The sequence below is a fragment of the Vicia villosa genome, linkage group LG2, assembly GCF_029867415.1.
Source record: "Vicia villosa cultivar HV-30 ecotype Madison, WI linkage group LG2, Vvil1.0, whole genome shotgun sequence".
In the NCBI taxonomy this organism is placed as follows: Eukaryota; Viridiplantae; Streptophyta; class Magnoliopsida; order Fabales; family Fabaceae; genus Vicia; species Vicia villosa.
Window position 1 is genome coordinate 197,548,424 of NC_081181.1, and position 8,416 is coordinate 197,556,839.

The following is an 8,416-nucleotide window of genomic DNA, read 5'->3' on the forward strand; positions in this document are numbered from 1 at the left end:
TGGTTAATCAGAGTCAACTTGTCCACCAATTCTACATCAGTTTTCTGACCTTCTCGAATTTCTTCCAGAATACCACTAGTCAGCTTCAGCATTCCCAACTTAACACTGACAGGAGTGTCTTCGCATACTAAACTCAAATCTCTGAATTGTTCAATTAAATCCAATTCTCTTACCATCAGCATAGACATATCCAAGGACTTCCTACTCAAAGCATCGGCAACCACGTTTGCTTTACCCGGATGGTAATTCAGCCCAAAATCACAATCCTTAAGGAACTCTAACCACCTCCTTTGCCTCATATTCAGCTCTTTTTTATCAAAGAGATACTTCAGACTCTTGTGATCACTAAACACTTCAAACCTCGAACCATACAGATAATGTCTCCACAACTTCAACACAAATACCACTGCTGCCAATTCTAAGTCATGAGTCGGATAGTTTCTCTCATGCACTTTGAGTTGTCTCGACGCATAAGCGACTACCTGTTGATTCTGCATTAGTACACCTCCTAATCCCAACAACGAAGCATCACAATATATCACAAAAGATTCCGCCGGATTCGGCAAAATCAAGATCGGCGCACTAGTCAACCTCTTCTTCAACTCTTGGAATCCTTCTTCATATTTCGAATCCCAGATGAATGCTTGACCCTTCCTAGTCAACTTAGTTAACGGCAACGCTAACTTTGAAAAACCTTCAATGAACTTTCTATAGTAACCCGCAAGACCAAGGAAACTACGGATTTCGGAAACTGACTTCGGAGCTTCCCATTGAGACACTGCTTCTACTTTCGTTGGGTCAACAGCAATACCATCTTTAGAAATTACATGCCCAAGAAAGCTTACTTCACTTAGCCAGAACTCACACTTTGACAGTTTCGCATAAAGTTTCTTTTCCTTTAGTAGTTCTAATACCACTCTTAGATGCTCTGCATGTTCTTCTGCACTCTTAAAATATATTAGAATATCATCGATAAATACCACCACAAACTGATCCAGGTAAGGATGAAAGATCCTGTTCATATATTCCATGAAAACTCCCGGTGCATTAGTTACTCCAAATGGCATCACTGTATATTCGTAATGGCCATACCTTGTTCTAAATGTCGTTTTCTGAATATCGTCCGTCTTCACCCGAATCTGATGATATCCCGACCTCAAGTCAATTTTGCTGAACACACTCGCACCAACCAATTGATCCATCAAATCATCAATCCTCGGTAATGGATACCGATTCTTGATAGTAACTTTATTCAGCTGTCTATAATCCACACACAATCTCATAGAACCTTCTTTCTTCTTTACCAACAACACCGGCGCACCCCACGGCGACACACTAGGACGAATGAATTCTTTTTCCAGTAACTCTTCTAGCTGACTCTTCAACTCTGCTAGCTCAGATGCCGACATACGATACGACGCCATCGACACCGGACTAGTTCCAGGAACTAGCTCAATAGCAAATTCTACCTCCCTCTCTGGCGGTAACTCTCTTACATCTTCTGGAAAAACTTCTGGAAATTCACATACTACCGGTAAGTCTCTACTCACCACTTTCTTCTTCACTTCCATGGATGCAATCAACATAAACACGGAAGCCCCGTCCTTCATTGCTTCATCCACTTGTCTAGCAGTCACTGCTACACTCTCAACACCGACATCTTCCGGAAAAATAACCGTCTTCGTGAAACAGTTGATATGAATCCGATTAAATTGCAACCAATTCATACCCAGGATGACATCAAGTTGTTCCAACGGAAGGCACACTAAGTCCATTCCGAACTTTCTACCAAAAATATCAATTGGACAGTTCAAACAGGCAAACGAAGTAGTCACTGAACCCGACGCAGGAGTGTCAATGATCATACTTCCATGAATATCAGATATTTCCAAGTTCAGACGTTTAGCACAATCCAACGAAATAAACGAGTGAGTTGCTCCAGTATCTATTATTGCAATTAAAGGAGTGCCATGGATATAACACGTACCTTTAATCAATCGATCCTCTGGAGTAGTCTCTGAACCTGATAAAGCGAAAACTTTACCCCCAGCTTGATTCTTCTTTGGCTTAGGACACTGTGGACTAATGTGACCTTCTTCACCACAGTTATAACAAGTCACAGTCCTTCCCTTGCAGTCAACAGCAATGTGGCCTGCTTTACCACACCTGTAGCACTTCTTCTTTTCGCTTTTGCACTCGTGAACACGATGTACAGGTTCCCCACACTTAAAGTGTAACACCCTGGATTTCCGCTTACCCCGCAGGGCTTCCGGCCTACCAAGCATGTCACCAGCTTAATCAATAATCCCCCCTAGGTCCGCTTATCGGCTGCCCAGGAAATATTGTTTTTGCCTCCCGCAGGAATCGAACCATGTACCTAGGGGTTAAGTACATATTCATAGCAATTCCTGCTACCACTTGAGCAAGTGGGGGAGGATTTGCTTCAAAGCCCATTGTCTGCTTCAAGTGTGGTACCGAGGGACACCGTGCTAATGAGTGTTAGAAGGATGTGAAGAAGTGCTTCAAATGTGGGAAAACAGGTCATATGGTGGCAGATTGTAAGACCAGAGTGCCTACTTGCTACAACTGTGGTGAGGAAGGGCATATCAGCACTCACTGTCAGAAGCCAAAGAAAGCGCAGGGTAATGGCAAGGTGTTTGCATTGGTAGGAGCCCAGTCTACTAGTGATGACAGAACAATCAAAGGTACTTGTTTCATCCATAACACTCCTTTGATTGCTATTATTGATACGGGTGCAACCCACTCGTTTATTTCTGTTGATTGTGTGAGGAGATTGGGAATTGTGCCGTCCACTTTAGATAGGAGGATGACAATTGAAACTCCATCTATTGGTTCTGTGGTTACTTCTCAAGCGTGTTTGAATTGTCCTTTGACTATCTTTGGTAGGAATTTTGGAGTGGACTTAATTTGTTTGCCACTCGGTAATCTAGACGTTATATTGGGAATGAACTGGTTAGAGTTCAATCATGTGTATATTGACTGCTTTAGAAAGAGGTTATTGTTCCTGACTCCAGAAGAAGAAGCGTTCGCGGATTCGTTATCTACCAAGGAGATGAAAGTATTGTTAGAGGATGAAGCCAAGATGTTTGCTGTGTTTGCCTCACTATCAGTTGAGAGCGAAACATCAATTGAAGAGATACCGGTGGTGAAAGAATTTCTCGAAGTATTTCCTGGGGATATTACAGAGTTGCCTCCAGAGAGGGAAGTCGAATTTTCTATTGATCTTATTCCTGGTACTAGGCCTATTTCTATGGCGCCGTACCGAATGTCTGCATCAGAATTGGCGGAGTTGAAGGCTCAGATTGGAGAATTGCTTGATAAGAAATTTATTCGGCCGAGTGTGTCGCCGTGGGGAGCTCCAGTGTTGTTGGTAAAGAAGAAAGATGGTAGTATGCGTCTGTGTATAGATTACCGTCAGTTGAATAAAGTAACCATTAAGAATAAGTATCCGTTGCCAAGAATTAATGATTTAATGGATCAGCTTGTTGGTGCTCGCGTATTTAGTAAAATTGATTTGAGATCGGGGTACCATCAGATTAGAGTGAAGGAAGGAGACATTCAGAAGACCGCCTTTAGAACTCGTTATGGACACTACGAATATGCAGTGATGCCTTTCGGAGTGTCTAACGCGCCAGGTGTTTTTATGGAATACATGAACCGTATATTTCATCCGTATTTGGATCGGTTTATTGTGGTATTCATCGATGACATATTAATTTACTCTAAGTCGGAAGAGGAGCATGCAGAACACTTGAGAATTGCGTTGCAAGTATTGAAGGATAATAGGTTATTCGCAAAGTTCTCGAAGTGTGAGTTTTGGCTAGGAACTGTGAGTTTCTTAGGACATGTTATTTCGGGTGAAGGTATAGCAGTGGATCCATCTAAAGTAAGTGCAGTACTTCAATGGGAACCTCCGAAGACAGTGACGGAGATTAGAAGCTTTTTGGGTTTGGCAGGATATTATCGCAGATTTATTGAAGGATTTTCCAATTTGGCGTTACCCTTAACTCAGTTGACGAGGAAGGGTCAAGCCTTTGTATGGGATGCGGCGTGTGAGGAAAGTTTCGAAGAGTTGAAGAAGAAGCTGACAACAGCGCCAGTGTTGATTCTACCGAATCCAAGTGAGCCGTTTGTTGTGTACTGCGATGCGTCTAAAATGGAATTAGGAGGAGTATTAATGCAAGATGGTAAGGTGGTGGCCTATGCTTCACGACAATTGAGGGTGCATGAGAGGAACTATCCTACTCATGATCTTGAATTAGCAGCAGTGGTTTTTGTATTGAAAATTTGGAGACACTACCTGTATGGATCAAGATTTGAAGTGTTCAGTGATCACAAGAGTCTGAAATATCTATTTGACCAGAAGGAATTGAATATGAGGCAGAGGAGGTGGTTAGAATTCTTGAAGGACTATGATTTTAATTTGAGTTACCATCCAGGAAAGGCTAATGTGGTAGCTGATGCGCTGAGTCGGAAGACGGTTCATATGTCGGCATTAATGGTGAAAGAAATGGAGTTAATTGAACAGTTCAGAGATCTGAGTATGGTTTGTGAGATGACACCCAATAGTGTTAGATTGGGAATGCTAAAGGTAAATAATGACTTTTTAGATGTAATTAAGGAGAATCAGAGACTTGATGTGAAACTGGTGGATTTAATACCTACCAGAGAAGACAATCCTAATAGTGACTTTAAAGTGGATAATCTTGGTGTGCTGAGATTCCGGGGCAGAATTTGTGTGCCAGATAATGAAGAATTGAGGAAGGCGATTTTGGAGGAAAGTCACCGAAGTAGCTTGAGTATTCATCCGGGAGCTACGAAAATGTATCAAGACCTTAAGAAGTTGTTTTGGTGGTCCGGTATGAAGAGAGACATAGCCCAGTTTGTGTATGCTTGCTTGACGTGTCAGAAATCAAAAGTAGAACATCAGAGACCTTCGGGGCTGTTGCAACCGTTGGAAATTCCAGAGTGGAAGTGGGACAGTATTACTATGGATTTTGTTACAGGTTTGCCAAATACAACGCGAGGGTTTGATGCTATTTGGGTAGTTGTGGATCGACTTACTAAGTCCGCACATTTTATACCAATTAATATCAGTTTTCCGTTAGTGAAGTTGGCGGAGATTTATATTAGAATAATCGTGAAGTTGCATGGAGTTCCGTCGAGCATAGTGTCAGACAGAGATCCGAGGTTTACTTCAGAATTTTGGAAGAGCTTGCAAGAAGCTCTGGGTTCTAAGTTAAAATTGAGTTCGGCTTACCATCCGCAGACGGACGGTCAGTCGGAGAGGACTATTCAATCGCTAGAGGACTTGTTGAGAACTTGTGTATTGGAGAAAGGTGGTGCGTGGGATACTCATTTGCCATTGATTGAGTTCACGTATAATAATAGCTACCATTCTAGCATTGGAATGGCACCTTTCGAGGCTTTGTATGGTAGAAGGTGTAGGACACCTTTGTGTTGGTATGAGACCGGTGAGAGTATTGTGCTTGGGCCAGAAATTGTGCAACAAACTACTGAGACAATCCAGATGATTCGAGAGAAGATGAAAGCATCTCAGAGTAGACAGAAGAGTTATCATGATAATCGAAGGAAGGATTTAGAATTCAGCGAAGGCGACCATGTGTTTTTGAAAGTTAACCCTGTGACAGGTATTGGTCGTGCCTTGAAGTCTAAGAAGTTGGATCCTAAGTTTATTGGACCGTATCAGATCTTGCAAAGAGTGGGTACAGTAGCCTATAGGATGGCGTTGCCGCCTGAGCTTTCGAACTTGCATGACGTGTTTCATGTGTCACAACTTCGAAAATATGTGCCTGATCCATCTCATGTCATTCAACGGGATGAAGTTCAAATCCGTGATAACCTCACTGTGGAAGCGATGCCGATTAGGATCGAAGATCGGAAGATGAAACAACTTAGAGGAAAGGAGATTCCATTGGTGAGAGTAGCTTGGGGAGGAGCTGCTGGAGGAAGTGTGACCTGGGAGTTGGAGAGCAGGATGCGAGAGTCGTATCCGGAACTGTTTCCCTCAGGTACATTTTCGAGGACGAAAATAATTTAAGTGGGGGAGAGTTGTAACACCCCATTTTAAATTATTTAATTGTCGTAGTATTTTATTTGAATAACTTTGTTTTGAGTGTGTGATCGAACGCGTAGGCGGAATACCCTTACCGGAGCGGGTAAATTAAAAATGTCGGAATAACATTAATTTAGTAATAATAGACTTGAGATAATATTATTATTAGTAATATTATTGATATTAATAATATTAATATTAATATTACTATTTTTTATTGTTACTATTATTTATATTATTATTATATTATTATTAGAACTATTATTATTAGTATTATTATTAATATTATCATTATTAATAGAATTAAGGAAATTAGGTTATTAGTGGCTAAGGGCAAGAGTGGTATTTTACTAATGAGTATATAAGGGTCTAAGGAGAGGAATTAGGTTTTTAGAATTATTTGTGCATTTGGAGGCTAAGGGAGGAGGAAGAACAAGGAGGCCACTAAGAGATTTCCCCATAGTCAAAGCAATTTCCGGAATCGAGGTAAGGGGGGAGAATGAACTCTTTAAGGGTGATTATAACATGAGAGGATAGTGAGGGTTCCTTACCCTCTAATAGAAATTGTGTTAATTATATTTCAATTTCTGAGGTGATATGTTATTATGCTGTTGACGGAATAATTTATTGAGGTTTCGTTCAATTTATGTTGCTGGGAGTGTTCTTAATACTAGCCTGTTACATTGTGGAGGGACCGAGTGGAATCTAGCCTATGGAAATCAAGTGCGTGTTTGTTAATGAAATCATGTTCTAAATGTTAGTGTGGTAGCTTCTTGTTAATGAAATCCCGTGCGTGTTAGTCAAAGTTAGTGTAGTCTCTTTCTTATACCAGTATTAGATAATAGGATAGGATTGCTATAACATATTATCTTGGAACATGTTAGAATCTCAATATTTAATTGGGTTGTCCTTAGAATGATTATAGGATAGTGTCATTGATAATATTTAATTCAAAGGTTTTATATATGGGTTAGATAACAGGCACTTAAATTACTAGTTGTCCTAATGAAAAGTTGCAGAGTATAGTGATAGCTATCCAATTATAGTCATGAATAAAATAAGATAATTCTAGACATTATTGAAGATGACGTGGCACATGGATGGTTTGGATTATTTCTAGAATTAGTCTTAGTCTCATTAGAGGTGCCTTATACAACTTAGTAGAATAAATATTTTTATAGTAGTATAAATATATGGTTCATTTTCGGTACAGCCTGGAGTATATCCTTGTTAGATTTTTCTAGGAATTAGCTTATTGGAAGTGCCTATTATCATTGGTAGATTGATTTTTGTAATGGTAATTTATCTAAAGTTATTTTGGTAATGCACCTGGGAGTATTAGACAGTCCGATAGCAAAAGTATATCAAGTTTCATACTATTATTTTATAGCAGTCCCATAACCTGTAGCAGTGTTAAATTAAATAATAGTAACAGCAATATATTTAAACAGTGCCGACTTGACTAATTATTGGATTTAGGCGGAAAAAATTAGTTGTTAGGAATTGATTGAAATTTGTCGGAGTAAGTTGTGTATACGAGTAGGTATTCTTGGTTGGATTATTTTATTGAAATTAAGTTGAATTATGTTGAATCGTTCCAGTTTTGGGAATTGAAATGTTGTGTATTTCGGTAATAATGTAAATATTTATTATGTGCTGTATTTAGACAGCGAGTGTAATTCCGATGTGAATTACGATATATATGATTTATGAGTGATCAGGAGGATCGTGAAATATGCATATGGTTATGTTTTAATATGTATATTGTTTTTTTTTATCGGTGAATTGCATATCATAGCATTGAGACTGCTAGGTGAAAATCTTTGGTAGATGCCTAGTAGGTCCGGACTCACTTGTGGAGTTGTGTTGGAGATAATTCGTTGCTCAGTGGAGTGTATGTGAATTATCCGGATTCCTTGTGAATCGGGTTCGATTGAATGAACTGTGTTTTGGTACCACATGCATTGTGTCAAATCATGGAGTCACATTGCATTATTGTAATTGATTGTTAAATTGTGATTGAATTGATATGTGTGTTGTAAATATGTGACTATGTGTGTGATTGGCGTGAGTACTACTCCTTAGCATGTATTATTCACCGTTATTTATTGAATGTAGTTCTCACCCCTTTCTTTCTTGTTTGTTGTGCCTGTGCTTCTTCGGAAGTACAGATAATTCAGGTACTTAAGCTGTACGTGGAGTACGTGTTGCTTGATCGAGTCTTAGGAGTCGCTCTGATACGTAACACGGGAATTTTTGGGAATTTATTTCAAATGTTATTTTATTGAATTTTGTTACGTATCGCTTTTAAATTCTAAT